This window comes from Lissotriton helveticus, chromosome 4_2, assembly GCF_964261635.1.
Source record: "Lissotriton helveticus chromosome 4_2, aLisHel1.1, whole genome shotgun sequence".
NCBI lineage: Eukaryota > Metazoa > Chordata > Amphibia > Caudata > Salamandridae > Lissotriton > Lissotriton helveticus.
Genome location: NC_136064.1, coordinates 141,908,634 through 141,931,858, shown reverse-complemented (window position 1 = coordinate 141,931,858; position 23,225 = coordinate 141,908,634).

The following is a 23,225-nucleotide window of genomic DNA, read 5'->3' as shown; positions in this document are numbered from 1 at the left end:
GACGCGTCAGTGGGTGGTTGCGTTTATATGGCACCTCTGAAGTAAGCATTGTTCTAATGTTGCCCTGGACCAAGCATTTACGGGCTGATAATGACTTCGTTGACCCAATTTTGCTCGCTGGTGAACTTTTGTGCGTTGGTGTCTCACTCGCTCCAACACTCTTAGTGTGCCTCACATTGGGTGTGCTGCTGAGAGGGGTACTGGGTGTAAGGGAAGTGTTTGACATGTCTTCTTCCTGCTCGTCAACATCAGATGAAACATCAACGTTTCCTTGATTTTGGCCTTTCTTGATCGCAGCTAGGTGCGCAAACCATTGGACAGCGTGCTTTCTGTCAAGATGACCACTCTGGCCGCCGGTACCATAGTTGCTACCTGGCTTACCACGACTAACTGCAAGCTTACAAAGGGTACAAATGGCAAACCTTGGATTTTTGGGACAAACAGTAAAGAAGTCCCAAACTGGGGACTTGAAGTGTCTGTGGGACCTGGAGGAGGCGGCGATACTGGTGGTGGTGGTGGTCATGAAGCTAATGCCAGATGAAGTGGAGGATCTGGATTGGCCAACTTTTGTACGTTTTCCACTTTCACCGCCACTAATTAAGGTCGAGGTTGACGCAGGTCTCTTCTTGCCAGAAAGAAATATGGAAGCGGGACGAGTTGGTGTACTACTTAACTCCAATGATTGTGGTGTTTCCACTGCCTCCTCATCGACAACATCATCATCATCATCATCACGCGCAGCAGCTCTTCGGGCTAGGGTCAAAATGTCTGTTTGCTGCATGCCCGCTGGGGCTGCAGTGACCTTTATGATGACTGGGTCGTCGTTGGCAGAGTCTTCATCAGCAGCAGTATCCGCCACTTCTTGTTGAGCCTCATCACACTCCATAAGTCTGAGACTTTGGACGAGCTTCCTTTTACGCTTAAGTACCTTTGTTGGATCATGGTGTGCCTCACTCTCAGACGGCTGTGGTGCTGGTTCCCAAGTTTGATCCGTATCATCAGAAGGAGGTGTGCTTGAAGAGGATGTAGACACCACCCTTGATCTCTTCCTTGCTAGGGTTGTGGAAGACAATGAAGGATCATCAGGAGGAGTGGCTTCCTCAAATGATACCTCGCCTTGATTGTCGATTTCCTGATGTGCCCCTACTTCGGGAGGAACAACTATTGTGGGCACTTGTTGTGACCCTCCATGCACCTCTGCATGCGCATCTCCTTGCGCTGCCTCTCCTTCCACATGTACTTGGGCTTGTACTTGCACATGTGATTGTTGTTGCCGCTGTGGTTGTTCAACACTCGTCAGATGAGCTACAACAACCTGTGTTGATTGAGGGACATTGCTGCTGCTTTCTTGCGATGAGCCAACATCACTGGTCGATGGTGATTGAAGAAGTATACTGGCTGCCTCTGCAGCACTCAAGGGCTTGGACTTAAGTTGGCGTGGTGGTGGTGGTGGCACTGAGCCCAATGGAGCGGGTTGCTGCTGCCAGCTTGGTCCCCAGCAGATCCCGCTGCAGCTGCTGCAGGCATACTTTTTTTTTTACTCACAAAAAAAGGGGCGGGCGGCACACCAGTGTCCTTGGTAACTTGCTTCTTCTGCTCCTTACTGGCACCTTTCTTGCTAGAGGAGCTACGGGTTACTTTTTTTGGGGCCATCTTCTTCAGAGCAGGTCAGCAGGCAGCAGTTGCACGAGTTGCAGAGGGTTCTGTGTCCAGACGTGACGTCGCGTGACGTTATGCTGCACACACCGCTGCAGGACTTCTTCCTGGCACTGGTGGTTCTATTGAGTCTTCTTGTGCACCTAAAAGCAATGGAAGACAGAGGAACATCAGTTCAGTTATACACCCCAAAAAATCGACAAAACACAGAAAAATGAGCACAATCCCATGCCATCCATGATGTTTACATTGAAGACACCCCACAGAAAGACTAGGGACATGCAAGTATGCAACACTCACTACCCCTGGGCATAAGGGATGAAAAGTAGGCAAAATAAGTGCAGGCCTCAGACACTGCCTCTCCTCAAAATGGCCCCCTTACACCCCAAGCACATGTTGCCTGTACCAGCCAGCACTCAAGATGGCCACCACCACCACCCACATGGCCAGTCCACATCAACAGTACACCCCCAAAAAACAGAAAAACAGCCAGAAATCACCACAATCCAATGCCATCCATGATGTTTACATCAAAGAGAGTGAGACAACACCACAGGCACACTCAGTCCATGCACCACCACCACCCCTGGGCAAGCAAAAGGCCACACCAGCAGCCCCCCAAAAACGACAAAAAACAATAAAATAAGCACAATCCCAGCCCATCCATGGCCTCAATTATGTTTAAATTCAAGAAGACACCCCACAGAAAGACTAGGCCCATGCAACACTCACCACCCCTGGGCAAAGGGCCACACCAGCAGCCCCCCAAAAACGACAAAAAACAATAAAATCTGCACAATCCCAGCCCATCCATGGCCTCAATGGTGTTTAAATTCAAGAAGACACCCCACAGAAAGACTAGGCCCATGCAACACTCACCACCCCTGGGCAAAGGGCCACACCAGCAGGCCCAAAAAAACGACAAAAAACAATAAAATCTGCACAATCCCAGTCCATCCATGGCCTCAATGGTGTTTAAATTCAAGAAGACACCCCTCAGAAACATTAGGCCCATGCAACACTCACTACCCCTGGGCATAAGGGATGAAAAGTAGGCAAAATAAGTGCAGGCCTCAGACACTGCCTCTCCTCAAAATGGCCCCCTTACACCCCAAGCACATGTTGCCTGTACCAGCCAGCACTCAAGATGGCCACCACCACCACCCACATGGCCAGTCCACATCAACAGTACACCCCCAAAAAACAGAAAAACAGCCAGAAATCACCACAATCCAATGCCATCCATGATGTTTACATCAAAGAGAGTGAGACAACACCACAGGCACACTCAGTCCATGCACCACCACCACCCCTGGGCAAGCAAAAGGCCACACCAGCAGCCCCCCAAAAACGACAAAAAACAATAAAATAAGCACAATCCCAGCCCATCCATGGCCTCAATTATGTTTAAATTCAAGAAGACACCCCACAGAAAGACTAGGCCCATGCAACACTCACCACCCCTGGGCAAAGGGCCACACCAGCAGCCCCCCAAAAACGACAAAAAACAATAAAATCTGCACAATCCCAGCCCATCCATGGCCTCAATGGTGTTTAAATTCAAGAAGACACCCCACAGAAAGACTAGGCCCATGCAACACTCACCACCCCTGGGCAAAGGGCCACACCAGCAGGCCCAAAAAAACGACAAAAAACAATAAAATCTGCACAATCCCAGTCCATCCATGGCCTCAATGGTGTTTAAATTCAAGAAGACACCCCTCAGAAACATTAGGCCCATGCAACACTCACTACCCCTGGGCATAAGGGATGAAAAGTAGGCAAAATAAGTGCAGGCCTCAGACACTGCCTCTCCTCAAAATGGCCCCCTTACACCCCAAGCACATGTTGCCTGTACCAGCCAGCACTCAAGATGGCCACCACCACCACCCACATGGCCAGTCCACATCAACAGTACACCCCCAAAAAACAGAAAAACAGCCAGAAATCACCACAATCCAATGCCATCCATGATGTTTACATCAAAGAGAGTGAGACAACACCACAGGCACACTCAGTCCATGCACCACCACCACCCCTGGGCAAGCAAAAGGCCACACCAGCAGCCCCCCAAAAACGACAAAAAACAATAAAATAAGCACAATCCCAGCCCATCCATGGCCTCAATTATGTTTAAATTCAAGAAGACACCCCACAGAAAGACTAGGCCCATGCAACACTCACCACCCCTGGGCAAAGGGCCACACCAGCAGGCCCAAAAAAACGACAAAAAACAATAAAATCTGCACAATCCCAGCCCATCCATGGCCTCAATGGTGTTTAAATTCAAGAAGACACCCCTCAGAAACACTAGGCCCATGCAACACTCACTACCCCTGGGCATAAGGGATGAAAAGTAGGCAAAATAAGTGCAGGCCTCAGACACTGCCTCTCCTCAAAATGGCCCCCTTACACCCCAAGCACATGTTGCCTGTACCAGCCAGCACTCAAGATGGCCACCACCACCACCCACATGGCCAGACCACATCAACAGTACACCCCCAAAAAACAGAAAAACAGCCAGAAATCACCACAATCCAATGCCATCCATGATGTTTACATCAAAGAGAGTGAGACAACACCACAGGCACACTCAGTCCATGCACCACCACCACCCCTGGGCAAGCAAAAGGCCACACCAGCAGCCCCCCAAAAACGACAAAAAACAATAAAATAAGCACAATCCCAGCCCATCCATGGCCTCAATTATGTTTAAATTCAAGAAGACACCCCACAGAAAGACTAGGCCCATGCAACACTCACCACCCCTGGGCAAAGGGCCACACCAGCAGGCCCAAAAAAACGACAAAAAACAATAAAATCTGCACAATCCCAGCCCATCCATGGCCTCAATGGTGTTTAAATTCAACAAAACAGTTGTATCATGCACCCATAACCAACCCTGGTCCTACTGGATACTGTGGCTACCCACAATATAATTTATTTAATTTTCTGAAAAAGTTCCAAAATTGTACTTGCAGCAACTGTAATGCCCCAAACAAACTTACTTGTGAAAGTTGATTTCTAATCCAAAAGTGATCCAAAGACAGTCAAAAAGGCCTCAAATCCAAATATCCAGCAGCACCCACAAAAAGTAATCCTTCCAGCTCCAGATCCAAATGAAAGTGACCAGGAGATGGACAAAGCACTGGGAGGAGCCTGCTGGACAGGAACAGGAAGTTGGAGACTGTGGGGCACTTCCTTCCTCCCCCCCCCCCAAAATGGACTCCTTGCAAAAAAAAAGGCCATGCAAATGTCAACCTGAGGAGTGATTCTGATAAAAATCATAATTTTCTGAAGGTTTATCCTGTTTGCTGGTGATTTTCTTGTGCGAAATTGCAAAATCTCTATTTCGCAAGTGCGAGATTGTTCCTTTCCGCCGCAACTACGTGTTCGCAATTGCGAACTCTCGCGAGGTGTGCTGTGCAAGGTGGCAAGCCGCGAGTACGTATTCGCGGGCGACAAACTCCCGCGGGAACACGCAGCAAGATCTAAAATGGCGCGTCACTCGCAAAGAAAAACAACTCGGCAAACGCTAAAATGACGGAAAGTGAACGCCGTGCACCACGCCGCGCGCCGCAACCAAGCAAAAAATCCGCCGCGAGCGGATTCACGGATTTTCGACAAATTCGCGAGAGTTCGCGGATTGCGGATTTGCCGAAAATCCGAAAAATCCGCGAGCGGAGCGGATTTTACGCCCATGCTTATTCACCAGCCTGTTGCTATGACCTTATCCTCCCCAGCAAGTGTGTGGAATTATTGATGTCATTTAGTCACACATCAAGCAAAACCACACAGCCCGGGGGAAGAGGGTTAGGGTTTGGAAAATGGATGGGAATGGGGGTTTCTTTTTGGGTAGGTTTTGTTGAGAGAAAAAAAAAAAGCACAGCATGGACAAACAATAATTGCAGATAAAGAAATCTTTGGGTACAAAGCTAACCATAAATCTTTTAAGTGACATAAAGGAAGTGCATGCCCTACTGCATGCATTGTTACTGAAAAGTAAGTAGTACTAGAATGCGACAGTACATGGCTGCAGCGTTTTCACTTGCCTATCTCTGCACTCAGAGAAACACTTCTTATATTAAATTAGGTTTAAAAATTAGCCGAAGTAAAACCTATAGAATGGCTGTAGGGATCAATTTAGAAGCAGAGAGAGATCCAAGAAATGCAGTCACACTCATAGAAGAAAACAATGGATACTTTATCTGTATGTTGTTGTAGTTGTCCTGTTGAATTTGGTAAGTAAGTTGCATGCAGCAAACAATTCCTCTTATTAGCGGCACTCCTCCATTCCAGCTGACGCTTCGTCCATCAATGTTGGTGACCAGAAGACACCCTGTCCACTGCCTGCCTGGTGGATGCTGAATTGCGGCTCGCTAATGTGAAGCCTGACTCCATCCTTTTTTCCCCATTGCACAGACTGAAACCCGGCCTGTAATTATTGAACGAAAAACAGGAAGTGCTATTACAACACCACTGATAAATAAATATATGGTATGTACGCTGTGTAGTACAAAGAGTCACACTTTGATTTTCCTAATAGACAGTACAATATTTTTGAAAGTGTGTACTCTGTCTGAGTTACCTTTTGAAGGATAAATAAGTATGGGCAAATTAATTTAGCGGATCTTTCCCCTCAAGCTCGGTGTACTGTAAACTGTGTTTTAGAACAAAATTAGACCTTCCCAGCAGTGCTCCCACTCAGACCCTTACTAAAGCCAGTCGTAAAAATGTAGAAGACCCCCAATCAGATCTCAAAAAACGAGGCCTAGCAGAAAACTGGAGACAAAACTTACTTTGAAAGTAAAAGTAGGCCCAAATACCCCCTTACCCACCGTGGATTGTATTCAAACCACTTGCAAGCAAGCAAAAGTATCCATAGCCAGCATCGCTCCAAGACTCGAAAACCCCCCCACCCAAACACATGTAATAGAAATATTGCTAACCCTAACGAGCCCTAAGTTAAGAATAGTGGCAAAGGCTTTCTTTAACTATGCCAAATCCCCCCTTTCCCACCATACTACTGCTTTTGAGTCTGGTAGGTGGTGCTTTAACAGTAAGTTTGTTTTCCTGAAACTTAAGTCTGTGTCATTTTCTTCCTTTAAGTCTATTTTTTTTATTTTTTTATTTTTTATTTATTATTTTACTTTTATTGCAAACAAGTCAGATAACAGCATGAGATAAAAGCGAGCATCAGTTTGAGACCAATTTTACATTGTGGGAAATAAAATTGCAGTAAGTGGGTAGTGTCTTAATTTTGTCCATTGATTTCTCCTTGTGTCCATTGATATATTGGAGCCCAGATTTTTCTTCCCATTTTTTTCTTTTTCCATCCTTTTGTTTCATAAATTGAAGATTCTAAATTGAATTTGGCTAACAACCGAGATCTCCACATCGAGAATGAAGGAGAATCTGTGCTGATCCATTCTTGTGTAATACATGCTCGATATACGGACATCATAATAAAGATCAAGGACTGATGTTTCTTTCCTACAGTATCAATTGATAGTCCAAATAACAACAAATCCGGGGTTAAATTTAGTGTATATCCAAATATAATCTGCATAAATGTCTGCATTTCTAAAAATAATATTGTAAGTTTGGGGCAAGAAAAAAACATGTGAATAGTATCTGCTCCTATCAAGGAACATCGGTTACAAGAAATACCAGTTGTGGCGCCCCATTTCATTACCTTAGCTGGAGTGTAGTACAAATCAAACAATATCATGTAATGTTGAGTACGTGACCTACCGGTAATTAACACAGAATTAGCTAGCTCAATTGATTCTTCAAACAATACATTTTTCCCTAGTTTCGCTTTCCATTTTTATTTTATCAAAAGTAAATCATCCAAAAGAAAAGTCATAAGAATATCATAAAAATAACCAATTTTCCTTTTCTTAAAAAGGGTCTCAATCAGTGGAATCTTTTGTAAAGCTTGTCGTTCTCGAAATAGTGTAGATTGTAGAAAGCTATATATCTGTAGATATTTAAAGTAGTCAAATCTCGTGAGATTAAATTTAATTTGAAGTTCATCAAATGACGATATACGATTCTCTGTCCATAGATCACCCAGATGTACAACACCATTTTCACGCCATTTATACATAATAGCATCTCTAAATATAGGAGGAAAACAATGTGCTGAATTTAGTGGAGTATATCTTGATATTTTGGGAAGGCCTATATGTTTCCTAAGAATTTTCCATGCTTTATATGCTGCATTTACGATCTTAAATGTTATTTTCTTGTAATAACTGGGTTCAATTAATCTTAAAAAGAGCCCTCTTGCTTTACTACCTAAGGAGAATTCATAAATCGAAGGGGTGTGTGCAAATGAGATCGGGGCTTTGTTACCAATAATTAAAGGGGATATATATTGTAGTACCGCCGCCAGATAATAAAACAAAAGATGTGGTGTAGCCCATCCTCCTCTCTCCTTTGGTAAAATCATTTTTTATAGGCCCTTCGAATGCCCTTATAACCCCATAAGAATTTCCCTATCATTTTTTCAGTTTGTTTAAAAAATTCTAACGGAAATTCTATTGGTACTGTTCTAAATAGGTATATGAATTTTGGTAAGATCAGCATTTTTAATATATTGTTTCTTCCATATAATGATAAATCTAAATGATCAATACGTTGTAACATCGAATTGGCTTTTTTTAATACTGTATTAAAATTTATTTTAGGTATATTAATAATTGGAGTAGTTAACTTGATACCTAAGTATGTCGCTTCGATAACTATGTTCATTCGAGATGGAGGATTTTGACTTACACAGAGTATTTGTGTTTTAGAGAGATTTAGCTTATATCCTGAGAAGGAACCAAATTCTGCTGCCATTTCCTCAATCCTGTTAAAAGCCTTTACTATGTCCTTAGTTACAACTACCACGTCGTCTGCGTATGCCAGTGCTCTATACTTCACTCCCGCTACCTCTACAGGGTTTATCTCATCATCCTGGTTTAGTTTATTCAGGAACATATCTATATAGATAGCAAAAAGAAGTGGGGAGGTTGGACATCCCTGACGTGTTCCACGTTGGATAGAGAAGGAGGGAGATTTATTCAAGTCCAGTCTGACTCTAGATGTCGGATTTTGATATAGAGCCTTCAAAGCCACAATTATACCCGGTCCAAATCCTTTCATATCAAGTAAATCCCAAAGATAGGGCCAGGCTACCCTATCGAATGCTTTTTCAGCATCCAATAGGGCAATTCCCATTGGTGTGTTGGTACCGTCTGCCCAATCCATCAGTGCAATGATTCTCCGAATATGGTCAGAAGTATCTCTATTCAGGATAACGCCATGTTGCCAACGTGACACTATTGTAGATATTCTTTGTGAGATTCTATAAGCTAAGATTTTTGAGTATATTTTACTGTTGGCATTTATTAAGGAAATTGGCCTGTACGATGCCGGGTTCTGAGGATCTTTATCCTTTTTGGGAAATGTCATAATTATAGGTTCGCTCCACGAGGATGGTGGATTCCCTCTCTGTGCCTCAAGAAAGGTACTCAATATATCTTGTTTCATGACATTCCTGAATGTTTTATAAAATTTCAGCGGAATACCATCAAGACCCATTGCTTTCCCTAATGTCAATGATAGTATTGCATTTTCTATTTCATCCCATGAAATATTAGTTTCTAGAGCCGATTTTTGGGCATCAGATAGACAAGTAACCTGGAGTGTTCTTCCAAAAGTCATGAAAAGATCTGATGAGTAAGTTAGGGCATCATATTGGTATAGTTTAGCATAAAATTGACAGAAAATTTCCAATACTGATTCAGATTTATTCTGTATCTGACCTGTGTCATCACGTAAAGAATCTGTAGTATTGTAAATCCCTCTTCGTCTAATTTTTTTTTAGCCAGTACCCTGCCTGAATTCTCACCTAGTTCGTATATCTGAGAACGAAAAATTGCCATATGTTTCGCTAATTTGGTTGCAATCATATACTCATGATTTATGAATAGCTAAATTATTCTCGATCTCCGTTGTATCCTGTGACAGAGCAATTGCTGCTATAAGTTTCTTTTCCCAATCCAAAACTTTCTTATAGTTTACTTCGGTTTGTTGTCAAATTATGTTTTGTTTCTTAATAACATAGGACAATGATTCACCGCGAATCCCTGCCTTGAAAGCATCCCAGACATTCTTAACTTGTGCTGTTCCTCTATTAATTTCAAGAAATTCCTTTATCCATTTTGACATAAATTCCACATAATCAGAGTCTACTAGTAATTTCCTGTCGAATGTCCAGGGTCTAAACTGAGAGGACGATAAAGTATCTGTTTTAATTTCAATCATTATTGGATTGTGATCCGATATAATACGTGGATATATTTCAAATGAGACATGTTTAATTAATGCAGGTTTGATAAAAAAATAATCCAAACGTACAAATTGTTTATGAGGGAACGAAAAAAATGTAAACCCTGGATGTATAGGATTTTTATCATAGGCTACATCAGATAATCCATGATCTAGTAGCAAAGAACGAATTTCTCTAAAAAAAAATGTTTTGCCCCCTTGATAAGGAGATGTACCACATATATTCACATTATCCTCAATATGAAGATTTAAATCTCCACAAATAATTAACGCAGGTGACCAGGAGGCAAGTTCTAGATTTAAGAAATTTAACACCTCTGGATCGTCTATGTTTGGAGTGAACATTGAGCAGATTGTCCATAATCTATTATTAATGCTTAGTTCCACTATTGCCCACCTACCATATTGATCAGCCTTACAGCGTTTAGAACATCCAAGACCTCTCCTTATCAAGATTGCCACTCCTTTTGTAGTTGTTCCCTGCCGTGTTCAAGTTAATAAGTCCATTCCTAGCTCATTATACATGTGTCTGTCCCTCCACATAATATGTGATTCTTGAATACAAAGAATATCGATCTTCATGGTTTGAATAATATGCGCAGCAATCCCTCTTTTTTTTATTATTTAGGCCACATATATTCCAAGAACATATTCGTAATTTCTCCATCTTATTTTAGAATTAAATCAAGTGTCTTCATATTCTTCACATCTCTGAAATCCTTTACCTATATTTCCTCCACTGACTAGCATCATCTCCTTATTGAGTTTTCTTAAATTAAACAACTTCAGTTCGTGCAACCAAACATTTAATTTGATACATAAACAGAAAATAGAAAAGTTGACCCGCTCAAACAGATTATTAGATTTTATGACTTTGTTTACCCCCTCCCATACCCTTCCAAACCACCCCTGACTCTGGCCTAGCCACCCCTCTTGCTAAACACGAATATCTCCAAAACCTAACGCCTGCTCAGACCACTTCTTAGCCATTATATCCAATGGGAGGTGAATATTCTGGCTAAGTCCCCATTGGTGATAATGTGCGACTATCGCTGGATTATCAGCGATATTCACGCATTTCGCCGCTTACGCCGGAAATGTTATCACATTTGAGATAAACGTTGCTAATAGCACATCATCTCTGCGATAAAATCCGGCGATGCTTGGCATTAAAAAAAATGTTGCTAAGCCTATTTAGCGATAAATATCGCTTGTTGTTGATAATATGCCCCAGAGTTCTGTATACATTCACATGTGAAATGCCACTGCCACATTTCCACACACAGGTGACTCAACATTAAGCATGGGCGGATTTTGCGAATCTGGCGTACACAAACTTGCGTATTTACGGATTCGCAATCCGCAAAATCCGCGAACTCTCGCGAATTTGCGGATTTTTGTGTTTTTTTGTGTTCGCAAGGGTTTCTGCCAGTTCGCGAGGTTTGTTTACCAGTTCGCAATTGCGAACTTACTTTTCGGCTTGCAACGGCCACGACTATGTTCTTTCTACGTCTGGTTCATCATCACAGGTTCACAGCACCCTCTGTTTCACCACTGCCACCCTCTGGTACACCCATGCCACCCTCTGGTACATCCTCACTGCCACCCTCTGGTTGGTTTATCACTGTAGATTATGGGGGTGATAAAAAGCAAGCACACCTGCCCTGCTTCAACTGCCATGGTCTACTTGTAGCTATTCTATGAGCCTGCTGTGAGGGTCAGAGCAGGGTCATAGAATAGTTGCAAATAGGCAACTGAACTCTGGAGGGGCCCCTCAGGAAGCACTAGAGTGAATGGTTACTAATGTTAAGATTGAACTTTTGCACCTGCTGATTGCTTTCAGTTTTGCAAAAATCGTTTTTCTGCAATTTCGTGCGATTTGCAGGGCGCGAATCCGCGCGAGATCGATTTCGGAAGCCGCGAATTCGTGCGAATACATGATTTGTTTTGTGCTGCGTGTTTGTTCGCGTGATTTTTTGCATGTTCGCAAGCCGCTTGTAGCGCAACGTTTGCGAAGTTACCCTAGCGGTCGTACATGGGCGCTGCCATCTTGTTTGTGTGACGTAATTCCGTTTCCGGGCGCTATGTGTAATCTCGCAAAGTGTGCGGCTCGCTCGTACATGTTCGCGTGTGATCGCGAGGAAAATCTCGTGCGAACCCCCACCCGGTCGTGAACGGGCGCGGCCATCTTGTTTCCCATTCATTGCTATGGTTCTGGGCATGCTCTCTGTATCCTTTCTTAATCTCTGCCATCCTTTGCTTGTTTGAAGTTTGTTTTGATCTATTTTACTTATTATCTATCCCCCTATTTTTCTAGCTCTATATTTTTGTGTTTTCTGCTACTTTTTGTTAATTTTAAACGCTTTTCATTTCTTCTTCCCTGTTCTATTTCTTCTTTCTTATTTTGCTTCCTTTCTGCCCAGACCATGGCAAAGGGAGCCGGGAACAAGCCCGCGAAGGGGAAGGGTCCCGCACCCCGTGCCCTGCTCCCGTGCGGGCGTTTGAGGGGGGAGACAGTTGTAGCTCGGGAGATTTTTAGTGCGGAGGAGGTGGCCGCACTAGTCTTTCAAGTCCAGCGCCGCCTCCCCAAGACCATCATGGGAGGCGGCAGGATCGCTACCGGCTACGGGATCCCGGAGCGCCGGAAGCGGTGGGAGAAGGTGTGCCGGGCCATGTTTGAACACTCTGGGGTCCGGCGCACCTATAACCAGGCCACCCACCGCTGGACGGATCTCATGGACCGGGAACGCGACTTGCTGGACGTGCTCGGCGTAGAGAGCCCCGGGCTTGGTGAGTAGTAGTAGCTATTTCTATCTATTTCATCACTACTCTGTTTTATCCCGCTATGCGGTTATTATATTGCAAATGTTTGTTTTTTACCAAGAGCAATAATGCTGTCGATTACATTGTAGGTAAATTATATTTCAAAATCTTCTATGCATTTCAGGTGCACTGCTCTCCTTCTCAGTAGCCTTGCTACTATGCTTATTTGTTTTCTATTTTGTCTTCATTTCATTGGCCTGAGAAATTATGCATGAGTGTAGTGTAATGAACTGCGTAATGCTAGACACTAAGGGTCAGATTTTCAATTACCGGCGCATCCCTGCAAAGTAGCAGGGATGCGCCAGTAATTGTGCGCCATGCCACCACCACCCATGGTGCGCCGTATACAATGTGGCGCACCATGGGCCCTAAACGTCACAGAAGCCTTACGCAGCTGTGCCGTAAAGGCGGCGCATTGCTGGAGTTGCGTGCCAACGATGGCGCAGCTCCAGCAATGCTCTGGGGTGCCCTATCTCCCCAATGCTGCATCAAGCCGTACGTCGGCTTCAAGCAGGCGCAGGTTTGAGTCATGCATCATTGTCCTAAAAGTGACTGATTGACATCTTGTAGATTTCCCTCAGCCACTTTTAGGATTTGTTCCTGCGCAGGAACACCCTCCCTTGCGCCGGAACGCCCCATGATGGCGCAGGGCTTTACAACGTGATGCATCTCCCATATGCGTCACTTTGTCAATATACGCCGCACCATGGCGCCTCTTTTGTTCTGCCGCTGCGTCACAAAAGTCACGCAACAATGGAGCAAAAGAGCCGCAAGGGGCTTCTAAATCAGCCCCTACAGACTCAAGTACAGTCCTTCCTTTAGACACATGGCTATAAGAAGAAATAGTGGTGGTGGTCGGTGGATTGATAGTTTGAGTATTCACTGATCTGCAAGCACGATGGACTTTGTCTGTCACTTTGCGTGCTGCGGACTGCTGCCTGCAAGGCCTAGGCAAACCTTTTTAGTAGTTTGTTTACTGAGTTACATAGGAACTTTCCAAGTCAACGGTCCGCAAATCAAGCAATGCTAATAACGTAGTAGACCACATGAGATCGGTCAATATATCCCGTGGAATAGTTGTCTATTTGCTATTTCGCCAAAATATTTTGTTATTGTTCTTTTGAAATGTTTGATTTGGTTGACAAATATCATCCATGTTTTCTGGTCTTTCTTTCTTTCATGTTGTACATCAGCTCCCCCCCGGGGCAAGAGGACACAGGAGGAGGAGGAGGGTGCTGTTCAGGATGCAGGCCAGGATCGGGCAGGCGAGGGCTCCTTTGCTGGCCCCAGTAAGTTTTAATTTTAATATAAAGTAAAAGTAAAGTCCACATTTGTAAAGCGCACAATCACCCGTAAGGGTCTCTAGGCGCTGGGGGCCGTCGGGAAGATTAAGCGAGCTATTGCCCAGAGTCACATGGTGCTGGGCTAACCTGCCGCCGGAGCCGGGGATCAAACCGTGGTCCCCAGATTCCAGCGTCAGTCGCCCTGGCCGCGGCGCCACACCTCTCCCAATATAGAGTACCTATTTTTTCCTAGCGTTCCTCATTCGATTTTTTCTAAATCGTCTTTGATCTTCTTGTAGACTGGATCTAAATTCTTATCCTGCCTCGACTATGACTCCCTGTGGTATTACTAGATTATTCTTATTAGTCTGTCTGTGTAGCTAACTAAGATTGTACATTTGGCAATTCCATTGGACTCCCATTCTAGTCAGCAATAGCTCTATGCACTGAGTTTGTCCATAATGTCTTTTCAAGTCTTCTAAATGTTTATGCTTTGACAATTGCCAACAATAAAAAGGTGAATGACCACCAAGAAAGAATAAGATACTACTTTACTTTGGGTTTGGATAGTAGGACAATCCATTCTACTACTGTTGCAGGGACAAATCTGCAGAAACAGAACTATGGACACTAAATAATGCATTGCTTAGCTTATCAATTATAATAGGTGCTGTTAGACTTTCGACATACCTCAGTGATAACAGATTTTGTAGTTGAACCCCCAATCTCCTTACTGACTAGATAGTGTGGCAGAGTCATTTAGCTCCCAAAGTCACCGATGATTGATCCCCAATGATGATTAGATTATCCAACGCAGGACAAGAGTACGGAGTCAGAGTCAAGAAGTGTCAGAGGCACGGACTCATACTTGCAAAAATTCCAAAACCTTTAGCCCATCCACTCTAGTCTGGAGGACCAAAAACCACAGAGTCTATTTAAGTTTAAAAGCTTTATTAAAAGTAAACACAGTTATTAAAATCAACTTTGTCATAAAACTAAACGTTTAACTGAAAATGGAAAAGTGCTTAGTGCTGACGATTAATTGGACACATTTCTTGTGGTCAAGCCGAGCTCTCACCTGGTTTGAACTTGATCCAGCTCATGTTATTAGGAGTCAAGCTTCTGTCTGTTAGGAGAAAAAGTAGTGCGTGTTAAAAATAAAAAGCAAGCATTCATCAGTTGTGCCAAAAAGTGCAGCAAGACAACAGCCTTCCCTGGAAAAAGGGACATTTTTACTTTAGAGTAGAAAGTCACAAATTATTACATTGTATTCTGTTTTTTTCACATTTCTTTATTCCTCCTAGACCAAATATTATATAGTAGTGAGTGGTGTATTCTAACATTCTTAAATGTACTTTGTAGGTGGAACATCTGGTGGCGGGGCCAGCGCGGAGGTGGTGGTATTGGACGAGGGGACCAACACTGGGGAGGAGGCGGTGCAAGTGCCGGACGTGCCTGTGAGGGTTCACACGGTGGTGGCGGGCAGAGGTAAGCTATATATTCCTTACTTATTGAGATTGAAGACTGCATAGTGTGCTTTCCGCACAGGTGTATTATAAATCAACCAGGTAGTAGCCTCCTCTAAATGTACTTTGACTTAACTGTGAAGTTTTTGGCGAGAAGAATCCCAATAAGATCTGAGATGAACTTGATGGATGGGATGAACAAAAAGCGAAAGAAGGGTGTAAGTAAGTTTGGAAGGACGAGAAATTTAATGATGACAGGCAAAGAAGAAAGATATGTGTTTGCTTGGTCCCCGAGGTGGCTGGGAAGGAAAGAATATGGTATGGTGCATGGCTGGGTCAATGATGAAGCAAGGATAGGTGGAAGGACAACAGCCTGGGTGGGTGAAACAGAAACTGTATGTGTGCATATACTTTGAATGGATGGATGCCTGGATCATGGTATTATCTGACTCTTAGATAGCATATGTGTATCTAGAGAGAGTAGACAGTCACTGGATGAACTAAGTGTTACTTTGAAGAGCATGTAACACCGCACCTGCACGTCCGTTCCAGTGTAGGAAAGGCAAGGAAAAGAAGTTGTAATTTTGTCCAAATACTACCATGAATAGTAGCAGTAGTTTGTATTGCAACTGCAAGCACAGCATATATCCGGTTATTACGATGGACACTCCCTACCTCTCTTAATAACTTTATTTTATTAGTAGTACATCATTCATGTGTGGGTGTATCACTGTTCACTCAATAATAAGCAAAGCACCTAAAGTCATCCCATATGTCATCAAATACATCCAATGTGAAGTGATAGATAATCAGATTACTTAGCTTCTTCATTTTCCTTTTCTAGTACTCATTTGCACTGTAGGGTGAAAGTTAAATTAATTAAGCAGTAGCCCTTTTAACAGAGTATTCTCAGTGCCACCCGTAATAGAAAAGTAAGAGCTTTACCACCTGCATGTACTGGACCAGTACAGTAACGCAAGTCTGTCTCACTCATCATGGTGTGCGTCTGTTTTTCTCTGGTGCAAGTTCACTGCGCTGGCATTATGCCGGCTTGCATAAGATAAGGTACCAATTTTGCTAACCAAGAGAGAAGAAGAAGAAGAAGACTGGTGTACTGTCATAGTCGACTGTAATGGAAGTCCATAGTGCTCGTAGAATTTGTTCCTTAAACTCCCACTAATGTTAGAGCAAGGATGAAGAAGTGGGAGGTTAGATAGATACTGTCCTCAATAGTTATGTACTGTGCTTTCAATTTGCTACTAGTACTGTGACACAACTTTCTGCTCAATCATTTTGTGTTAATCTTAAGGAGCATTGGTTACAGACTATGTATTTCTTTCTTCATATAGTTGCTCCTTCCAAATAAAACAGAACATCAAGGAGGGAGCTGGCTCAAATGGCCCGGCAACGGAGGCGGGATGCCACTGTTGCCGAATATCGGTGGCTAGTGGCCCTGGAGGAGGAGGAGACGCAGTCTACCGGTACAACAACAACATCCACTGGGACAGCTGCATCCTCCTCCGTGCCCCCACGGGCTGCCAGCTAGCGCAGTGCTCCAGCGGTACGGAGCCGGGCTACCAAAGCCAACCGCCACCGCCGAGCAGCAAAGACAGCAGCTGCCCCCCACAGGAGTTGCAAGGCACGCCAGCGCCGCTTATGCCTCAGAGTGTCCTACCTGGAGCAGGAGGTGCATACCTATAAGAACTTGGTGGAGCGCCTCCGCTTCGACCATGCCACCCTCCGCAAGGAGTATGATGCCCTGGCCGCTAAAGTCAACAGCACCCTCCCGTAGTGTAGTGTCCCTTGCCCCTTTTTTAGAGACTTTTGGGGGGTGGGAATTGGAAGTTGGGTTGTTTTTGGGACTTTTGAAGGACAATCATTGGGGTTAGGGAGGGTCTTGCTGGAGATTATTTTGTTAGGGCTACAAAAATATATTTTTTGAAACTTTATCTGACCATACCTGTTTTTTATTGCTTTTTAGTCTGGTGGGTGGGGGGTTAACAGTAAGTTTGTTTTCCTGAAGAGTCCTAGGACTTTAGTAGTACTACCGTCAATCTCTCGTCTATTCCTAATACTACATTATACTACCTCCCACCAAACGCTTATCTTACCTGTAATTTGTGTTTGAAAGTAGGGCTAGGCCCAGGGCTGGCTCCACGGGAAATGGCGATTAAGGTTGGCAATCCTGGGCGGATGAAATGTCCTCATTGCGGTGGTACTAGTGGTGTGACACTGTGGCAGTTGCATGCCTATGGAAAAAAATAAAATGAAACCTGGTTTGTCCTTACTGTAGCATTACAACGGTACGATAGAGAATATAGCAGGTGACAGTACACTAGAACAGTGCCACACAGAGCCTAACAAATGGTAAAGTATTGAAAGTATAACTAGTACTTGCGTTGAATTTCTTTGACATTGGCTACTACTACAAGAAATAGTACTGAAGCTGAGTAAGTCTAGAATATATCCTCAGATTCCTTCACCAGCCTGTTGCTATGACCTTATCCTCCCCAGCAAGTGTGTGGAATTATTGATGTCATTTAGTCACACATCAAGCAAAACCACACAGCCCGGGGGAAGAGGGTTAGGGTTTGGAAAATGGATGGGAATGGGGGTTTCTTTTTGGGTAGGTTTTGTTGAGAGAAAAAAAAAAGCACAGCATGGACAAACAATAATTGCAGATAAAGAAATCTTTGGGTACAAAGCTAACCATAAATCTTTTAAGTGACATAAAGGAAGTGCATGCCCTACTGCATGCATTGTTACTGAAAAGTAAGTAGTACTAGAATGCGACAGTACATGGCTGCAGCGTTTTCACTTGCCTATCTCTGCACTCAGAGAAACACTTCTTATATTAAATTAGGTTTAAAAATTAGCCGAAGTAAAACCTATAGAATGGCTGTAGGGATCAATTTAGAAGCAGAGAGAGATCCAAGAAATGCAGTCACAATCATAGAAGAAAACAATGGATACTTTATCTGTATGTTGTTGTAGTTGTCCTGTTGAATTTGGTAAGTAAGTTGCATGCAGCAAACAATTCCTCTTATTAGCGGCACTCCTCCATTCCAGCTGACGCTTCGTCCATCAATGTTGGTGACCAGAAGACACCCTGTCCACTGCCTGCCTGGTGGATGCTGAATTGCGGCTCGCTAATGTGAAGCCTGACTCCATCCTTTTTTCCCCATTGCACAGACTGAAACCCGGCCTGTAATTATTGAACGAAAAACAGGAAGTGCTATTACAACACCACTGATAAATAAATATATGGTATGTACGCTGTGTAGTGCAAAGAGTCACACTTTGATTTTCCTAATAGACAGTACAATATTTTTGAAAGTGTGTACTCTGTCTGAGTCACCTTTTGAAGGATAAATAAGTATGGGCAAATTAATTTAGCGGATCTTTCCCCTCAAGCTCGGTGTACTGTAAACTGTGTTTTAGAACAAAATTAGACCTTCCCAGCAGTGCTCCCACCCAGACCCTTACTAAAGCCAATCGTAAAAATGTAGAAGACCCCCAATCAGATCTCAAAAAACGAGGCCTAGCAGAAAACTGGAGACAAAACTTACTTTGAAAGTAAAAGTAGGCCCAAATACCCCCTTACCCACCGTGGATTGTATTCAAACCACTTGCAAGCAAGCAAAAGTATCCATAGCCAGCATCGCTCCAAGACTCGAAAACCCCCCCACCCAAACACATGCAATAGAAATATTGCTAACCCTAACGAGCCCTAAGTTAAGAATAGTGGCAAAGGCTTTCTTTAACTATGCCAAATCCCCCCTTTCCCACCATACTACTGCTTTTGAGTCTGGTAGGTGGTGCTTTAACAGTAAGTTTGTTTTCCTGAAACTTAAGTCTGTGTCATTTTCTTCCTTTAAGTCTATTTTTTTTATTTTTTTATTTTTTATTTATTATTTTACTTTTATTGCAAACAAGTCAGATAACAGCATGAGATAAAAGCGAGCATCAGTTTGAGACCAATTTTACATTGTGGGAAATAAAATTGCAGTAAGTGGGTAGTGTCTTAATTTTGTCCATTGATTTCTCCTTGTGTCCATTGATATATTGGAGCCCAGATTTTTCTTCCCATTTTTTTCTTTTTCCATCCTTTTGTTTCATAAATTGAAGATTCTAAATTGAATTTGGCTAACAACCGAGATCTCCACATCGAGAATGAAGGAGAATCTGTGCTGATCCATTCTTGTGTAATACATGCTCGATATACGGACATCATAATAAAGATCAAGGACTGATGTTTCTTTCCTACAGTATCAATTGATAGTCCAAATAACAACAAATCCGGGGTTAAATTTAGTGTATATCCAAATATAATCTGCATAAATGTCTGCATTTCTAAAAATAATATTGTAAGTTTGGGGCAAGAAAAAAACATGTGAATAGTATCTGCTCCTATCAAGGAACATCGGTTACAAGAAATACCAGTTGTGGCGCCCCATTTCATTACCTTAGCTGGAGTGTAGTACAAATCAAACAATATCATGTAATGTTGAGTACGTGACCTACCGGTAATTAACACAGAATTAGCTAGCTCAATTGATTCTTCAAACAATACATTTTTCCCTAGTTTCGCTTTCCATTTTTATTTTATCAAAAGTAAATCATCCAAAAGAAAAGTCATAAGAATATCATAAAAATAACCAATTTTCCTTTTCTTAAAAAGGGTCTCAATCAGTGGAATCTTTTGTAAAGCTTGTCGTTCTCGAAATAGTGTAGATTGTAGAAAGCTATATATCTGTAGATATTTAAAGTAGTCAAATCTCGTGAGATTAAATTTAATTTGAAGTTCATCAAATGACGATATACGATTCTCTGTCCATAGATCATCCAGATGTACAACACCATTTTCACGCCATTTATACATAATAGCATCTCTAAATATAGGAGGAAAACAATGTGCTGAATTTAGTGGAGTATATCTTGATATTTTGGGAAGGCCTATATGTTTCCTAAGAATTTTCCATGCTTTATATGCTGCATTTACGATCTTAAATGTTATTTTCTTGTAATAACTGGGTTCAATTAATCTTAAAAAGAGCCCTCTTGCTTTACTACCTAAGGAGAATTCATAAATCGAAGGGGTGTGTGCAAATGAGATCGGGGCTTTGTTACCAATAATTAAAGGGGATATATATTGTAGTACCGCCGCCAGATAATAAAACAAAAGATGTGGTGTAGCCCATCCTCCTCTCTCCTTTGGTAAAATCATTTTTTATAGGCCCTTCGAAGGCCCTTATAACCCCATAAGAATTTCCCTATCATTTTTTCAGTTTGTTTAAAAAATTCTAACGGAAATTCTATTGGTACTGTTCTAAATAGGTATATGAATTTTGGTAAGATCAGCATTTTTAATATATTGTTTCTTCCATATAATGATAAATCTAAATGATCAATACGTTGTAACATCGAATTGGCTTTTTTTAATACTGTATTAAAATTTATTTTAGGTATATTAATAATTGGAGTAGTTAACTTGATACCTAAGTATGTCGCTTCGATAACTATGTTCATTCGAGATGGAGGATTTTGACTTACACAGAGTATTTGTGTTTTAGAGAGATTTAGCTTATATCCTGAGAAGGAACCAAATTCTGCTGCCATTTCCTCAATCCTGTTAAAAGCCTTTACTATTAAGCATGAGCGCAAAATCCGCTCCGATCGCGGATTTTGCGGATTTTCGGCAAATCCGCGATCCGCGAACTCTCGCGGATTTGCCGAAAATCCGCAATCCGCGATCGGAGCGGATTTTGCGGTCAAAAGTTCAAGCGCGCGCGCCTAATTAACGATGGCGCCGGCAAGCTGCCAGCGCCCATCCTGCAATAGTTACTTAATTAGCTTCAACAGGAAGCTCTAACAGATAAGATACAGCAGGGGCTCGAGCGCCTGCTTTATTTTAGCAGTTGGAGCTTCCTGTTGAAGCTAATTAAGTAACTTTTGCAGGATGGCGCTGGCAGCTTGCCGGCGCCATCGTAAATTACTTCAACAGTGGTGTCTTCTTGAATAAATATGAAGGGCAGGGTTCATTCGGGCACGACGGTCCTGGCACAATTAAATAATTAATCTGCTGCTCTGATCGGTCTCTGACCTTTTATACACACAAGAGGCATGCTCGCATGGACGCCCCGTCCGTTTGGCCCCGCCCACACACTCGAGGTGTGCACCGTCTTCCCGCCATTTACCCACTATGATGGACATTTCACTCAAGGGACCCCTGCGCACTTCGGCGCGATTGCATAGTGACACACACTTGGTCGCTGGAACTAGTTGAAGCGCAAATGCAGTGACTCATTCAGCAGCCCAAAAAAAAACGTGAGCGTTGGGAGGCTGGGCATCTTTGACTTTTACGAGCGCAACCCCCGTGCTGTTCCTGTGACCAGGGGCTTCTGTCTCCTAATCTGCTGCTCTGATCGGTATCTGACCTTTTAGACACACAAGAGGCATGTGTGCTCGCGTGGAAGCCCCGTCCGTTTGGCCCCGCCCACACGCTCGAGGAAGCCCCGCCCCCAAATCCGCAAATCCGCAGAATCCGCGGATTTTGCGGATCCACGATCCGTGAATCCGCTGAATCCGCGAATCGTGGATCCGCAAAATCCGCCCATGCTTATTTACTATGTCCTTAGTTACAACTACCACGTCGTCTGCGTATGCCAGTGCTCTATACTTCACTCCCGCTACCTCTACTGGGTTTATCTCATCATCCTGGTTTAGTTTATTCAGGAACATATCTATATAGATAGCAAAAAGAAGTGGGGAGGTTGGACATCCCTGACGTGTTCCACGTTGGATAGAGAAGGAGGGAGATTTATTCAAGTCCAGTCTGACTCTAGATGTCGGATTTTGATATAGAGCCTTCAAAGCCACAATTATACCCGGTCCAAATCCTTTCATATCAAGTAAATCCCAAAGATAGGGCCAGGCTACCCTATCGAATGCTTTTTCAGCATCCAATAGGGCAATTCCCATTGGTGTGTTGGTACCGTCTGCCCAATCCATCAGTGCAATGATTCTCCGAATATGGTCAGAAGTATCTCTATTCAGGATAACGCCATGTTGCCAACGTGACACTATTGTAGATATTCTTTGTGAGATTCTATAAGCTAAGATTTTTGAGTATATTTTACTGTTGGCATTTATTAAGGAAATTGGCCTGTACGATGCCGGGTTCTGAGGATCTTTATCCTTTTTGGGAAATGTCATAATTATAGGTTCGCTCCACGAGGATGGTGGATTCCCTCTCTGTGCCTCAAGAAAGGTACTCAATATATCTTGTTTCATGACATTCCTGAATGTTTTATAAAATTTCAGCGGAATACCATCAAGACCCATTGCTTTCCCTAATGCCAATGATAGTATTGCATTTTCTATTTCATCCCATGAAATATTAGTTTCTAGAGCCGATTTTTGGGCATCAGATAGACAAGTAACCTGGAGTGTTCTTCCAAAAGTCATGAAAAGATCTGATGAGTAAGTTAGGGCATCATATTGGTATAGTTTAGCATAAAATTGACAGAAAATTTCCAATACTGATTCAGATTTATTCTGTATCTGACCTGTGTCATCACGTAAAGAATCTGTAGTATTGTAAACCCCTCTTCGTCTAATTTTTTTTTAGCCAGTACCCTGCCTGAATTCTCAC